The 17,225-nt window shown below is 36.8% G+C and overlaps 1 protein-coding gene across 2 annotated transcripts in view; it reads right to left on the bottom strand.

Moving 5' to 3' along the window:
- PHF21A (PHD finger protein 21A) overlaps positions 1-17,225 on the bottom strand; it is a 189,304-nt gene that overhangs the window by 157,175 nt on the left and 14,904 nt on the right. For both annotated transcript variants that reach the window (XM_082659961.1, XM_082659960.1), the window contains exon 2: positions 1,727-1,767. The gene's annotated coding sequence lies outside the window, so the exon portion shown is untranslated. The remainder of the gene's footprint in view (positions 1-1,726; positions 1,768-17,225) is intronic.

Below are 17,225 nucleotides of genomic sequence, written 5' to 3' on the forward strand. Positions count from 1 at the left end.
AGAAGCATAGTGACAATGAGGTCGAGACTTTAGAAATGGCTGCCACATTTACCAGAATGCTATTTAATGATAAAAAAATAGTCCAGACAAGCCTGGCCAGAATCATATATATAATGACTACACAAAGGATAACATAAGAGGGTGTGGTGGTCTTAGTATAACCAATAAGTACTTAAGAGAAGTGGAAGTTATGGGAGAGAGATTTCAGATCAGTGTAAGGAAGAGCTAAGGATTAGAGCTGTACAAAAAAGGAATGGGTTACCTTATGAGGTAGTGGGCTCCCTGTCAATAGAAGTATTCAAGAATGCTGCATATCATATCCCCCTCTTGGAGATTCACAATGCACATTAGCATATTAAAGGTTCTGAGAAGTCCTGCAGTAAAGAAACCTGTTTAACTTTGTTTAAAGCAGCATTTTCCAAATTATTTGACCACAGAACATTTTCCCCACCCCCGCCCCACCCCAATAATATTAATTTCTGTGGAACTAGAGTTCCTCGGAATACATTACAGAAAATATGAGCTACAGTTTTTTTTAATGTAGTGTTCAGTATGTAACCAAATAACAATATGCCAGGGACATAAGAGGAGAAATTGCCACACCTGGTAAAAGGCTGAAAGAGAAGGCCCTTAACGTCCCTTCTTCTTTAAGAATCTACGATTCCATCGCATCTCGGAGTAAAGGGCTGTAGGGTCTTGATTATTTATTTTAAGTGGTTCCATGAGAGAAAGGCAAGTAGAATAAAATGGTAGTAAAATGTAAGATTAACCGGTTCAAATGCCTCCCTTTCACGTTCAAAGCCCAATCCCCAAAAGGTTAAGAGATACCTCAAGGACCATAATTATGAAAAGAAGCTTTAACCAAATATCTACTCCACCCACTAAATTAATTACTATGAGAGAGAATTAAAACAAAAAAAAAGAGTAGTCTTGCATTAGGGGACTACCCTATTCCAGTTATCTTGTTTGAATTTAATTTTTTAATCATAATACATGCTCTCCAAATAAGATTAATATTTGTTTGGTCTTTAGACACTGGACTGCCCTGTGTAATCTGAATTAGACATTCAAAGAAATGATTAAGTGTGATGATTTATAAGCTGTTAAAGTAGACATTAAAGTTGATACTAGGAAAAAAATGTGTTTGCCTCTATGCCCCACACTGCTACATTTCTCTCTTTTTTTTCCTCTTCAAGAATTATACAAAACAACACACACTGAAAATGCAATATCAGACATGAAGCCAACTCAACATTAAATTTAGTAATATACATGCTTAAGAGTCCCAAATTTCAAAGTCAAGGTTCCCATAGTTACATTAACCTAGCCATTTTGCACATATACTAAGGCCATCAAATTTAACGCATATTAAGTAATACAAAACACAATGGGAACCTTAACGTTTGAATTTCCTGATTTTTTAATTTTTAGCCCTAACCACTGCATTAAGGACATTTTTTGCAAAGGGGACCGTTACATTTTAAGAGGTTACTGAATGCAGGAACATGCATGCCTAGCAGTATTATTAGAAACACAAATGCATTTGAGATTTGGCTACGTGAAATTAGACAAAAATTCACTTTCACTCAGTACAAACAGCAAAGCCTCATTCTCATTTCTGGGAGAGAGCTTTTTTTGCAAAAAAAAAAAAAAAAAGTCACTGAACATTTGAATTATTATCCAACTAGCATCAGGCACACTATGGCTGCCTGAAGAAAGCACTTACCAATTTTGGGGAAACTGGCTCTCCTTCAGCTCTCTTGCTCCCTACAACAGAAGAAGGGGAAAATGGAATTAGACTACAAACACAGATTTATGACATGTCATCAAAAGCTGATTTTTAACAGCAACAACAAAAAAAAACCACACACACACAAAAATGTCCAAAGTTTTAAAACCAAAAGAAAAAAAAAAAAGAAAGAGGTAGTTTTTACAACAAGGAAAGAATTCAAGGGCAGTTAGATCTCTTTTTCCAGTTTTTTTCACTTTTCCACAGCTTTTTCAAGACAAGAAAAACTAAGCAGTTGACGGCTTCCCTTTCCTAAGAGACAGAGAAATGAAATGCACCTCATCTAAGTAACACAGAAATACAACCCTCATCCCCAACAAATGAACTTTCACTGTTTGCTGCTCTATGTTACAAATTAGGCTAACATCACTGGCCCTTAGTTTGGTCTACTTAAAAGGCCTTTTTTTCAATTAATCTTGAAATGGATTTGTTTTATATAAGGCTTAAAATTCACAGCATTTTATATGTATAGTCATAATTTAATTTTTCATTCACAATCTTAAAGTCTCACCACCTGAAACTGTAAACCACATAACACAAAAGTGACTTTCCCTATGCCACACAGTTAATCAGTGATTGAGCCAGAAAGAAAATCAAGGTTTAGGGATCTCAATCCAATGCTCAGTGATGCTTTTATCAACTGTGTGTTGTTTTTTTTTTAAGATTAACTATACTCCATTAAGTTAATTTCAAGGTCATGTCAGGCTATATTGTTTATTTATTTTTAACTCTTCCTTGCCCCAAACTTCTTTTTTAGTTAAAAAAAAAAATTTTAGGAAGCAAATATTAAAACTTTTCCCTTAGTATTAAAGTATTAAATTATTTAAACTCCACATACCATGTTCCAAACCTGAATCACCTTTATGCTTTAAACACAGTACATTTGTTGACTTATGTTACTCCAATAGGTATAATGTAAATTCTCATTTCCTTAAGGGATATTTCAAAAAATCTTCATGTCATCCAAATTATAAATTTTTATTTAATCATGTACAGTCATACCAAACACACAGTAAAATAATTTTAAAGGGCCCCGATTCATGCAGTTAACATTCATTTCCAAAAGAAATCCAATTTGCTGTTTTATCCTGCCTTTCTTTTAGCAGCAGCACTTTTTAAAGTTCTAAAGTCCATATAAATGGCAATTTTAATCACCAAGATTAGAATGACTCCCAACCAAAAGAAAAATGATGCAAAAATCTGTAGAATGATGTGGTTATTAACAAGTGGGTTCTTGGGAATTCCCTGGTGGTCTAATGGTTAGGATTCCATGCTTCCACTGCAGGGGGCACAGGTTCAATCCCTGGTCGGGGAACTAAGATCCCACAAGCCGCACGGTGCAGCCGAAACAAACAAACAAACAAAAACATGAAGTAAATGCTCAGTAAATATTTGTTAAATGAATGAATTCACTGAGTGGACTCTTAACTCTCTGTTGCAGGCTTATTTTCCCTATTAGGCATTTCTTATTAGCTCTTTCATGCTGGGGATAATTATGCATCGATCTCCCACACCATTATTTGTTAAATGAATGACTTTGGATAAAAACAGTTGATTAGGAAGTAAAATACTGTCATTTTAAAATATAATGAAAAGACAGATAAATTGGATCAAATTAAAATTGAGAACTTCTGTTCACCCAAAAAAACCCAAAAAAACCCTTACGAGAATGAAAAAGCAATCCACAGAACTGGAGATTATAACTGCAATACATATAACAACAATGGCTTATACCCAGAATATATAAAATATGTTGAAACTCAAAATGATCAGGGTGGGGTTAGGATTTTAACTTTTACTCATATGGCATTTGAGAAAGTATCGTCAAATAAACGCTTCTGAAAATCATATTCAGTAAAAAGGGACAATGGATGCACCTTAGCTCTGGGGCATTTTCTCCAAAAATAAACAGCAGAGTCAATCCCTAATTGACAAGGAATTTTGCCATGATATCATGAAACTACTCATAAAACTGCTTGCAGGGACTGCGGAAATCACATTGGAAATCAAAGCCCGAGAGGTTAACTGACTTCCCGGAAGGTTACACAGCTAGCTGGTAGTAAAGCTGGAGAGAAATCTACAGATCCTGAGATTCCTTTGACTGAACTGGCCTTTCCACTAGACCTCACTTCCTCTTAAACAGCTGTAGCAGTTACTCTCCTAAGAAATAAACTACAATAAATGCTGACCAAATACTTTTGGGAAAATCTTCGTATAAAGTTTTAAAGAAAAATCACATAAGTAAACTATCTAGGGCAGGTTTTAAAACCTGAGATCCTTTATGCCTAAGGGATCCCCGTGAATAGGCTTCAGAGGGGTTTGCCAACTCCGTGATACTATATGCTAAATTTTGAATGTATGAGAATTCTGGGAAGAGGACCCACAACTTAAATAAGATTCGCAGAGGTTCAGATACCCAGAAAAGAGTAAATTATTTTTAGACTGGTGATTCTTAAACACTGTGCATCAGAACTACCAAAGTGTTCCTTCTAAAGACTGATTATTGACTACCGTTGGGATACTGATTTAAAAAATATATATATATATTTTATTTCTGTAATTTAATAAAAATGAGTTAGCAGCAAAAAAAGATTTACATATAAATTTGTACTTTTTACACTATCCATATGCAAAATATATAAGACTGAAATACAAGTTTGATTTCCTCATGTTAAGCTGATTCAAAGTCCACTTAATTTGTTTCTCATATTTCACACTTGCAGCTAAGGTAGTTCAAATTTTTTGCCTTATTTGCTTATTAAATTTTTAAAATATAGACTTGTTCTTGAAAAATACATTCAAAACACATAAATTGGAGTAAATGAAATTATTTTTGCTTTTAGAGAGGAATACCATCTTGCTAACCTAACTTCATGTGATTTTTTGCAAACTGAAGATTGTTCACCTCCTCTCCAGAACTTCACAAGTAGCTGCTTTAATCAGAGCTGGTAAAGAAATGAATCATTCAAATTTCTGATGTGGTTGTAAAATTTAAAATATCAATAAATCAAAAGTGATTAATAACTACTTTGTAAGTACCTTTTGTAAAACATCTAAAACCTTTGTGTATAAAGACTATACATTAAACAATAAACAAATTTTGCAGAGAAAAAGTTCAACACTAGATCATGTTTTAAATTAGGCTAAAATCCACCCCATTACAAATTTTGAACAATTAAGTTTATAGTCTGTGCTCAATCATAAATTTTGATAAGGGACTAGAATAGCACAGATAATTGTCATTCAAAGACACTTTAAAATGTCACCGTACGCAGAAGATTCAATCTCTTCTACTACACCAAGTTGATACACTAATTTTATATACAGTAAATTTTACTGCTTTTTATCTGCCTTTCCTAATTCTAACAGAATATAGTAAGTTTGAAATAAATTTAAAGGCAAAAAATGCTCAGAAGAAAAAGCAGAATCCTGCTAAATGAGATTTAGTCCTTTAGGCCTCAGTATCATAATCATCCCTCTTGCCCCCATCCCTCTTAACCTTACCCTCTCATGGGCATCACTCTAGCACTTCTCCCCTCGCTCTCAAGAAGCATCAATTTTTCCCTCATTACTGGATCATTTTGTTTCCTCTGTCTAAAAAAAAAGCCTCCCGTGACTCCATATACTTCTCTAGTTATTGTCCCATATCTACACTCCCATTTATAGCAAAACTCCCTGAAACAGTTAACCAAAGTCACTGTCCCTAGTTCCTCTCCTCTCATTCTCTACTGCACCCACTCCATTAGGGTTTTTGCCTCCTTCAATTTTGTTAAGATCACCAGTGACCCCCCCTGTTGCTAAACTCAACAGTAAAGTCTCAGCCCTCATTTCTCTGTTCGAACAGTATTATTTCACCCAGTTGACCATTCTTCCTTCCTGAAATCCTTTCTTCTCTTGACTCCCAGGACACCACTCACCCTCAATTTTTTTCCTAATCTCTCTAGCCACTCTTCTGGGTTTCCTTCGCTAGTTCTTTCTCATCTCTCAAGACCTCAAAATGCTGAAGTGCCCCAAGGCTCGGTTCTTGGAACTCTTCCCATTGGGTAATCTCACGTAGTCTCATAGCTATAAAGAAGGATCTGTACTGGGGACTCCCAAATTTGTACCTAGCCCAGACCTTTCCCCTGATTTCCAAACTCATATATCAAACTGCCCGTTCAACACCTGTCAAATTGGCTCCTCAAGCTCAGCAAGTCCAAAACTAAACTCTTGACTGCCTGTCCCCCAACCTCCTCCGCAGAGTCATCCTCATTTCAAAAAATGGCAACTCTATCCCTTCAGGCCAAAACCTTAAAGTCATCATCGACTCCTCTCTTTCCCACACTGTACATCCAATCCTGTAACTGACCATCTTGCCTCTGCCTTCAAAATACATGGACTTTGACCACTTGTCTCAAATATACTTCCACTTCCTTGGTCCAAGTCACCATCATCTTTCACCTGCATTACTGCAACAGCCTCCTAACTGGCCTCCCCACTACCACCTTTGTCCCCCAGAGTCTATTCTGTCAGTAGCCAGAGTGACCATTTTAAAATCCAAGACAGAGCTAGTTACTCCTCTGCTCAAAATCCTCTAATGGCTTCCCATGACACTTAGAGAAAAAGCAGAAGTCTTTTACAATGGCCCACAAGGCTCTAAGTGATTTGGGCCTCTGTTACTCTCTCAGACCTCATCTCCTTCCCTCTCCCCATTGCTCAATCTGCTGCAGCCACTGGCCTCTGTTTTGTACTTCTGAAACTCCAAACAAGTTTCCTTCACAGGACTCTTCTGGAACACTCTCTCCCATCAAATATCTTCACAGCTCACTCCCTCAAATGTTTAGGAAATCTATAGCAGTTGCAAGAGTAGAATACTAAAGGACTAAAATATTCATCAGAATTGTTCTCCTCCCCAAACTTTCACTTGGGGGATGCTCTTTCTTATACCAAGAATACCCTTTTTTTTCACCTTTTCTCTGCCTATCCAAATCCCACCCAGTCATTAGGGTCCAGATAAAGACTCATGATTAATGGAGACCTTCCCAACTCCCAGTTCTCCCTTCTTTGAATTCTCAAACTGTTTATCATCTCTCTCATTCATCTTAGAATTTAACCACATATTGTCTCACACTGTTACTTACCTGTCGTATTTCCCTAACTAGACACACACACACAAGTAGAATAGAAATAATGTCTTGCACCAGTAGTTCTCAAACTTAGAATCGGGATAACTCTAAAACTTCAAAAAATATATAGATTCACATGCCCTACCCTTAAAGATTCTGAATTCATTATGTCTGATTTGGAGCCCAGGTATCTATATTTTATTTAAATTTCCCCCAGAAGATTCTGATGGACAGCCAGGATTAGGAACCGTTGCCTTGCAGTCCTCTATTTCCTACGGTACCTGGGAAAGTGGGCCTTCAAACAGCCTAAAGCTAGAATGGACACCCCAGAGCGCCAGATCCATACCTTCATTTCAAGAACAGTGGTCCAAAAAGTCTAGATGTCTAGCCACAAGCTATAAAGATTATAAGAGGCAAAGCCCAGTCTAAAACCCAGGTTTACTGCTCTCAATCCAGGAATCCTTCCATGAGACTATACACAAAGTAACAAAAATCCAAAAATTCAGATAAGTGTAGTAAACAGTGATTATCTAATCCTTGACCAGTGATTGCAGTGTCCACACGCTAAGACAGTGCAGATTATTAGCTCCTATATGCTTGAAAAACGTAAGCAGCATTAGCTGACTTAAAATGCTAGAGAGTAATTGTGGAAAGGCTTACAAATGAAAAAAATAATTTCTACTAAGTTCTTACAATATGTACAAAAACTTGTAAAATCATTTATTTTGTAGTGGATAAGTATTAAGAAAAATAAATGCAAAGAAGAAATCTTGCTTCATCATGTTATAAAGTACAAAAATTCTTATTCACAAGCTTCCACAGTTCACAAAGGTATAAATGTTTTCTGAGTCTAATCATCATAACATAACCTTAATTACAGATCAGACTTAGTAAATCACCCCATATCCCAAGACAACTCAAACTCTTATCTTAATAATCAGTTAACCTCAGGACCAAAACTCTTACCATCAACAAAAAAAAACAACTGAGATATCTATACAGCATTACAAAAGAGTTTGGATTTCTCTTGGTGTACAGGGATTTAAGCAAGGGCCTCCTATTAACATTAATGGAGTTCTGGGTGTAAACCATAGGCACCAAGGAGGAGGATCAACGCCCAGCAGTGCATCTGTGAAAACTCTTTCTGTTGCACTAACTGCAACTACTGGGACTTGTTCTCTCAGAGATGGGATAATAGACCCCAATTCCTAAGTCTCCAAAGCACAAATATAATTCAAGTAAAACTCACTAAGGAAGGTCATTGGTAAACACCTAATTTTAAAAATATACGAAAAAAAGCTAAACTAGAAGAACAATTACCACATAAAGGAAATTTTTAAAAATAGCACCAATATGCACAGAAAAAAACTAGTGAACTGCTGTAGATAAAACACCTCACACAAATATTCAACAGGATTAAAACAACTGCAGCAGAAGCTTGTCCAAAGAAACACACACACACACACACACACACACACACACACACACCCCACAACAAAACAAAAACTCCTCCCCTGATGGAGCCCTAAGTACACTTCAATCCTTGCCTTTAAAACACAGAAGAAAACTCCTGCTGCACTGATAGCCAGGAATAATCACAAAGCACTTCCAGACGGACGGATAATCACAAGCTGCCAAGGAGGACCAAAACGAACTAAACAAAAATCATAGCACCTTACTGTGTTCCATACTGCCTCATTTCTCAATACAACACTGCTGGGACTTCCCTGGTGGTGCAGCGGTTAAGAATCCGCCTGCCAATGCAGGGGGCACGGGCTTGAGCCCTGGTCCAGGAAGATTCCACATGCCACGGAGCAACTAAGCCCATGCGCCACAACTACTGAGCCTGCGCTCTAGAGCCCACAAGCCACAACTACTGAGCCCGCGAGCCACAACTACTGAGCCCACGTGGCACAACTACTGAAGTCCGGGTGCCTAGAGTCCATACTCCGAAACAAAGAAAAGCCACTGCAATGAGAAGTTCGCGCACCACAACAAAGAGTAGCCCCCACTCGCCGCAACTGACCAGAGGGCAGAGAGCTGAAGCAAGAAGAACTACAATCCTGCAGCCTGTGGAACAAAATCCACATTCACAGAAAGATAAACAAGATGAAAAGGCAGAGGGCTATGTACCAGATGAAGGAACAAGATAAAACCCCAGAAAAAGAACTAAATGAAGTGGAGACAGGCAACCTTCCAGAAAAAGAACTCAGAATAATGACAGTGAAGATGATCCAGGACCTCGGAAAAACAATGGAGGCAAAGATCGAGAAGATGCAAGAAATGTTTAACAAGACCTAGAAGAATTAAAGAACAAACAAACAGAGATGAACAATACAATAACTGAAATGAAAACTACACTAGAAGGAATCAATAGCAGAATAACTGAGGCAGAAGAATGGATAAGTGAGCTAGAAGACAGAATGGTGGAATTCAGTGCTGTGGAACAGAATAAAGAAAAAAGAATGAAAAGAAATGAAGACAGCCTAAGAGACCTCTGGGACAACATCAAACACAACAACATTCGCATTATAGAGGTCCCAGAAGGAGAAGAGAGAGAGAAAGGACCAGAGAAAATATTTGAAGAGATTATAGTCAAAAACTGACCTAACATGGGAAAGGAAATAGCCATCCAAGTCCAGGAAGCACAGCGAGTCCTATACAAGATAAACCCAAGGAGAAACACACTGAGACACACAGTAATCACATCGGCAAAAATTAAAGACAAAGAAAAATTATTGAAAGCAGCAAGGGAAAAACGAAAAATAACATACAAGGGAACTCCCATAAGGTTAACAGCTGATTTCTCAGCAGAAACTCTACAAGCCAGAAGGGAGTGGCATGATATACTTAAAGTGATGAAAGGGAAGAACTACAACCAAGATTACTCTACCTGGCAAGGATTTCATTCAGATTCGATGGAGAAATCAAAAGCTTTACAGACAAGCAAAAGCTAAGATAATTCAGCACCACCAAACCAGCTGTACAACAAATGCTAAAGGAACTTCTCTAAGTGGGAAAAACAAGAGAAGAAAAGGATCTACAAAAACAAACCCAAAACAATTAAGAAAATGGTCATAGGAACATACATATCTATAATTACCTTAAACATGAATGGATTAAATGCTCCAACCGAAAGACACAGGCCTGCTGAATGGATACAAAAACAAGACCCATCTATATGCTGTCTACAAGAGACCCACTTCAGACCTAGGGACACATACAGACTGAAAGTGAGGGGATGGAAAAAGATATTCCATGCAAATGGAAATCAAAAGAAAGCTGGAGTAGCTATACTCATATCAGATAAAATAGACTTTAAAATAAAGAATGTTACAAGAGACAAGGAAGGACACTACGTAATGATCAAGGGATCAATCCAAGAAGAAGATATAACAATTATAAATATGTATGCACCCAACATAGGAGCACCTCAATACATAAGGCAACTGCTAACAGCTATAAAAGAGGAAATCGACAGTAACACAATAATAGTGGGGGACTTTAACACCTCACTTACACCAATGGACAGATCATCCAGACAGAATATTAATAAGGAAACACAAGCTTTAAATGATACAATAGACCAGCCAGATTTAATTGATATTTATAGGACATTGCATCCAAAAACGGCAGATTACACTTTCTTCTCAAGTGTGCACGGAACGTTCTCCAGGATAGATCACATCTTGGGTCACAAATCAAGCCTCGGTAAATTTAAGAAAACTGAAATCATATCAAGCATCTTATCTGACCACAATGCTATGAGATTAGAAATGAATTACAGGGAAAAAAATGTAAAAAACACAAACCCATGGAGGCTAAACAATACGTTACTAAATAACCAAGAGATCACTGAAGAAATCAAAAAATACCTAGAGACAAATGACAATGAAAACACGACGATCCAAAACCTACGGGATGCAGCAAAAGCAGTTCTAACAGGGAAGTTTATAGCTATACAAGTCTACCTCAAGAAACAAGAAAAATCTCAAGTAAACAATCTAACCTTACACCTAAAGGAGCTAGAGAAAGAAGAACAAACAAAACCCAAAGTTGGCAGAAGGAAAGAAATCATAAAGATCAGAGCAGAAATAAATGAAACAGAAACAAAGAAAATAATAGCAAAGATCAATAAAAGTAAAAGCTATTTCTTTGAGAAGATAAACAAAATTGATAAACCATTAGCCAGACTCATCAAGAAAAAGAGGGAGAGGACTCAAATCAATAAAATTAGAAATGAAAAAGGAGAAGTTACAACAGACACCGCAGAAATACAAAGCATCCTAAGAGACTACTACAGGCAACTCTATGCCAATAAAATGGACAACCTGGAAGAAATGGACAAATTCTTTCCAAGACTTAATCAGGAAGAAACAGAAAATATGAACAGACCAATCACAAGTAATGAAATTGAAACTGTGATTAAAAATCTTCCAACAAACAAAAGTCCAGGACCAGATGGCTTCATAGGTGAATTCTATCAAACATTTAGAGAAGAGCTAACACCTATCCTTCTCAAACTCTTCCAAAAAATTGCAGAGGAAGGAACACTCCCAAACTCATTCTATGAGGCCACCATCACCCTGATCCCAAAACCAGACAAAGATACTACAAAAAAAGAAAATTACAGACCAATATCACTGATGAATATAGATGCAAAAATCCTCAACAAAATACTAGCAAACAGAATCCAACAACACATTAAAAGGATGATACACCGTGATCAAGTGGGATTTATCCCAGGGATGCAAGGATCCTTCAATATATGCAAATCAATCAATGTGATACACCATATTAACAAATTGAAGAATAAAAACCATATGATAAAAAAAAAAAACTAGAGAAAGCCCACGCATAGCAACAAAGACCCAACGCAGCCATAAATAAATAAATAAATAAATTTATTTTTATATATATATATATATATATATGGCACCGCTGTACCCACCAGGCTAAAAAATGAGCAGGTGCCTTTCAGGCTATAAAAAAATTAGTGAGACACACACACACACGTACACACACATCAATCACAAACACAAAGGGAATGATATTCTTTCACATGAAGGGGCTTAAGAAACACAAGGCTTTGCTGTAAGCCTAGAAAACTAAGAGTAGGCCTTACCGCAGCAGTGAGGAAAAAGCCAAGGTTTATCCCAAATCCCCATTCAAAGACTAAAAGAACTAACATTTATTTCACTTAAAAGGCTTTGGCAACAATCCACTTTTTTTTTTTTTTTTTGCGGTATGCGGGCCTCTCACTGTTGCGGCCTCTCCCGTTGCGGAGCACAGGCTACGGACGCGCAGGCTCCACGGCATGTGGGATCTTCCCGGACCGGGGCACGAACCCGTGTCCCCTGCATCGGCAGGCGGACTCTCAACCACTGCGCCACCAGGGAAGCCCAATCCACTTTTTAAAGAAAGAGAAATTAAGATTTTCCCCATTTCCATCTCCCACAGAAAATTAGAATATTTTCTCTCTAACTACATAGGTTTAGCTCTACAACACTAATGAAAAAGAACCCTGACTTAAGGCCTGAAAACTAAATGGTTCCATAACATTCACATTAAAAAAAAAAAAAAAAAAAAACTATGTAGTCCAACGTATTGATTCTTTACCATCACTGCTATCATTAATGAACATTTAGCTTTTTATCTGTACTTTGAAATGTCAGTGAGAAATTGAAACAGCTACAATATGCTGGGGATTTTAACTTTTGAAACAAAAACCACAGCGAAACATGAGTCTGAAGCATAAAGCCTCAATCATGCTGATAAGTAAGTGGTCCTAAAACTTGAAAGTGAAAGCAATACAGACCAGAAAAGAAGTTTGCTTGATATTAATGCTAGCCTTTAAAACCAAAAATATGTTCTGTTACAGAAGACTGAAATCAGGGCTTCCATTAACCTTGTTTAAAAAAAAAATCCCATGAGCATGGATTTTTTTCCTAAGTCTCTTCATCAGAGCAGCATGGGGTCCCATTAGGCACCCTATTTTACTTCTACCTTATAAATAACGTTAGCTATTCGCTATTTCCATGGAAACCAAGTACAGAGAAACCCACTTAAATGAATACCGGTTAAAGGAATAAGTTTTATTTTAGAAAGGTTTTGCTGCTCTAGATGAACTCTACTGGGGAATACTACAAAGTCTTCGTAAGTATAATTTTTTAAAAGATATCTTTGGTATAGTGGGAGCTTATTAAGAGTCCTGTTAAATAAGTACACTCCTTTCACCAAGTATTCCAAACAGCATCATAATGTTAAAAGATATCTTTCCAATGCACTGTACAGGGGTTTAGATGCACAACCACCAATGACTATGTATGCTTCCTCATGCATCAGCGTGGAATAATTACCCCTATGGGTCTAATTTAAACTAATAAAAGCAAGGAAATTTAGAAATAAGGCTACCATCACCTTGTAGTAACTATTAATGATCAGGACCCACAACTGGAGACACACGCACAACTTACTACCCCTCCAAAGAGAAACAAACAAAAACTTAAGTTCTAACATCCTAAAAACTGTTACCAGGTCCAGGGATAGCAGACAGTCAAAATTCCCTCCTCAACAAACGTTCACAAGTTATAATATGTATTCCCTAGTCAATAAATATATATATTTGGGTAAAATAGAAATAGAATATGCAGGATAAAGTATAGAACAGGGTTTAGTGATTTCCACTTTAAGTTGACTTAAATATTGCCTGACATACTCTAGAAATGATCATTACCGGTGGTCCACACAAACATTGCAGAGAGGCAAGGGCACATAAAATTAAATGCAACTCATAAGAACAGTAAATTCAAAACTAATAATCTTGAGTTTCTAAAGATAGAGAAGAAAGCTAAAATCTTTCCAGCAGACATGGTTCTCCATCAAGTTGCTGGTGGCTCAGATATCTTCAATAAGTCAAAAAACTAATGAAAGCAACATTATCCTAAAAGATGATTACCACTGTTAAATTTACAGTGTATGAAGAGTTAACATTCTGGCACACATACTTTTCCTTTGAGTATACCAACATATCTACCTGTAATACATGTTCTAAAAACATAAAATTACTTTCCTTGTTATGTTTCACATACTGTAAAGTTTGGCAAAATACAGGTAATTGTTGAAGTTCGGTTAACAGGTACGTGGGGTTTGTTAATACTATTCACTCTACTTCTGTGTATGTTTTTAAATTTCCATAAAAAGAATTTTTTTTAAATCCTATAAAGTTAAAGCTCTTGTCTCAAATACGTTTTTCTCTATGTGTAACTGAATAATGGATTCAATGCGTGGTACAGACCTTAGAAGCCACCAAATTTAAAACCAAGACAGCCATTACATGTAACTACAGCTGATTTCCAGTTTTTACTTTTCTTACCAAAACAATTCAGTTAACAGTTCAAAATCACTACAGAAAAATCTGAAATGTGTTGCTACTTGCACAATAGGTCTGCTATTGTGCAAATACCAACAATGAAATGAAAGCAATCAATGCCTAATAACAAGGTATCATAACCATATTTTGTATTTTACAAACTAAAGAAAGAAATTCTACTAGTCCTCTCTCTACTAATAAATCAAAATACTTTCAGAATGAGCAACACCAACATTTCCATTTTCCTTCTCCAATTAGGCCCATAGGACTACAAAGGGCAGTCTAACAAATTAATGCTTCCTGTTTCCTTTATCTTAGTTAACAAGGCTTCCCCCTCCCCCTCTATGATCCCATCTCACCCCCTACCAGAAAATACAGCAACTTTTGAGGTAAAAAGGTCTTTTTCTATTCTCTCCCTTAGTCCAGACATGAAATGGTTCACAAATACTCAAGTTACTTTGGAAGTGATTTTAAGCTATTATTCAACTCCTGGCTGAGGGCCCAAAATGGAGAGGTCCACAAACTGTTAAGCCTTAAGGTATTGATAACAGCTCTCTCTGTTTAAAAACTAATAATTACAATGATGTTTTGTTTTGAAGAGAAATAGAGTAAGATGGTGGTTGCTTTGGAGGGAGTGATGCACAGCAGACAGGGAATAGCATAGGCACAGTACAGACATAAAAGACTGTAAAGAAGAGGGGAGAGGAAAAGCAATGGAGGGTCGATGGCAGCATCTCTCTACAAAGTAGCTAATGCATCATGAACTGGACAGGTTCCTGCACAAGTGTAACAGGAGTTCAGCCCTATCATAAGTAGCCCACCTTTTACAAATCAGGCAGGGACAAAATGATTTTCAAAATTGTGTAATTCTTTAAATCAACCCCAAAGAGGCTATAGGGTCCACTTCTAACTCCTATATTTGTTAAAATGAAATACACTTCTAAACTTTTTACAATTCCATTCACCCAAGAGAAGCAACTTTTATAGGCCCTGCATACAGGCTGAAATAAAGAAAACACAGTACACATGCTACACTAAGTCTAAGACTACAAAGCTTTACTTACTCTAGCTATTGTAAAGTAGTATTATAATTTTTTAATTGAAAAAATTAAAATTGCTCTATTTTTAAAAATATTTGTTGAGTTAAAGTACAGCACTTTATCAAAACAAACTTGTTGGAATTTCTGCTCAGAAAGCAGAAACAATGTTTTAGGAACACAGACAAAATAAAATATAGTAGGACTTCCCTGGTGGCACAGTGGTTAAGAATCCACCTTCCAATACAGGGGACGCGGGTTCAAGCCCTAGTCCGGGAAGATCCCACATGCCGCGGAGCAACTAAGCCCGTGCACCACAACTACTGAAGCCCGTGTACCACAACTACTTAAGCCTGTGCACCTAAAGCCCGTGCTCTGCAACAAGAGAAGCCACCGGAATGAGAAGCCCGCGCATCACAACAAAGAGTAGTCCCTGCTCGCCGCAACTAGAGAAAGCCCGCACGCAGCAACGAAGCCAACAGCCGAAAATAAATAAATAAATTTATTAAAAAATAAAATAAAATATACTAAATACTTCTATCTACCTACTAGGCCTTTATCAAATGGTGCAGCTGGGTAAATGAGAACAAAAAGTTAATGGAAGCTATTATTCTATTTTTAACTCAAATGCTCACTAGTGGTAACATATACTATATTCAAACACACTTGTTGAATCTCAGGAAAAAAACTATACAGACCAAAGACCAAAAAAGTTTCAGATCTAAATTGACAGCAAATGAATAAGATTAATTATATTTCATACTTAATGATCATTCCCCTTCCCTCAATGAGTGGTTTCACTTACCAGACAGATACATACATACCTATAGATACACTTACAGATACCTACATACTAATGAATACATTGAAAACTAAAAAATACATTAAAGAAACCTCAAAATATATTAAAAACTCAAATTCTTTACCAAAAAAATCTTAATTCTGAGATCACTGTAAGGCAGAGACTTAAAGTGTGGCTTTTCTCACAATCAACCTGCTCTCAGGCCCAGTTTCTAGGCTCAACATATGATGATTAAATATAGAAAGAAAATAACAATCACTGGAAGAAAAGACTAGGCACCAGATGAGAGGAAGTTTCACAAAGGAAAAATGCTCAAAATCAGAAGGCAAATAAACTGTGTCCATCATTACTAGAAAGCATTTGTATGCCACTTTTATATCTCTGGGATTCTACATTTGTTTCCATTAGTTCTTAGACCAAGCATACGTTCTCAAGGATTAAACACAAGCAATTTGTCCTGAGCCACAGGCCCAACGGATTGACCAGCTGATCAGTATTTTGAACTTGTGAGTTATAATGCCTTATCTACTACTGCCTCGGTGCTAAGTGACCTACTATAAACACCAGTAACTTGGTGCAAAAAAATCTTTCATCGCTAAGAGTTTTAATAAATATAATGTGCCCTGAAAATACTTTTTAAAGTCTCTGTAATAACTGACACCCTCCCATGTATTCTATATTTCTCTCAGCAGTTTTCACAAACAAGAACTCATTAAATCACTTTTCCCATCCATACCTTTTCTAATGACGTTTCAGGAAGAAAACTCTCCTCTCTTCCTAAGTTGTTCCATATTTAGTCTTTTCCCATAAACTTTTAGAGGGACTGTAACAATAGCAATGATAATAGCAGCTATTGCTTATAAAGTGTCCTAAGACTTCCCCATTTTATCTTCATATCAATCCAAAGAGGTTAGTATTATCATCCCTATGTCATCAGTAAAGAAAATGAAGTCCAAGTGAACAGCACAATGCTTGTTATACAGCATGTACAGGAGACATCTTTTTTGAGAAGAGCTTAAATAATTAGTCCAAGGTCACACACGCAACTTTAAGTGGTTGCACTAAGATTCCAAACCAGAGGTCCGACCTCCAAGCTCAGGCTCTTTCCCCACTATGCAAC

The sequence above is a fragment of the Grampus griseus genome (genome assembly GCF_964374135.1).
Source record: "Grampus griseus genome assembly, chromosome: 8".
NCBI lineage: Eukaryota > Metazoa > Chordata > Mammalia > Artiodactyla > Delphinidae > Grampus > Grampus griseus.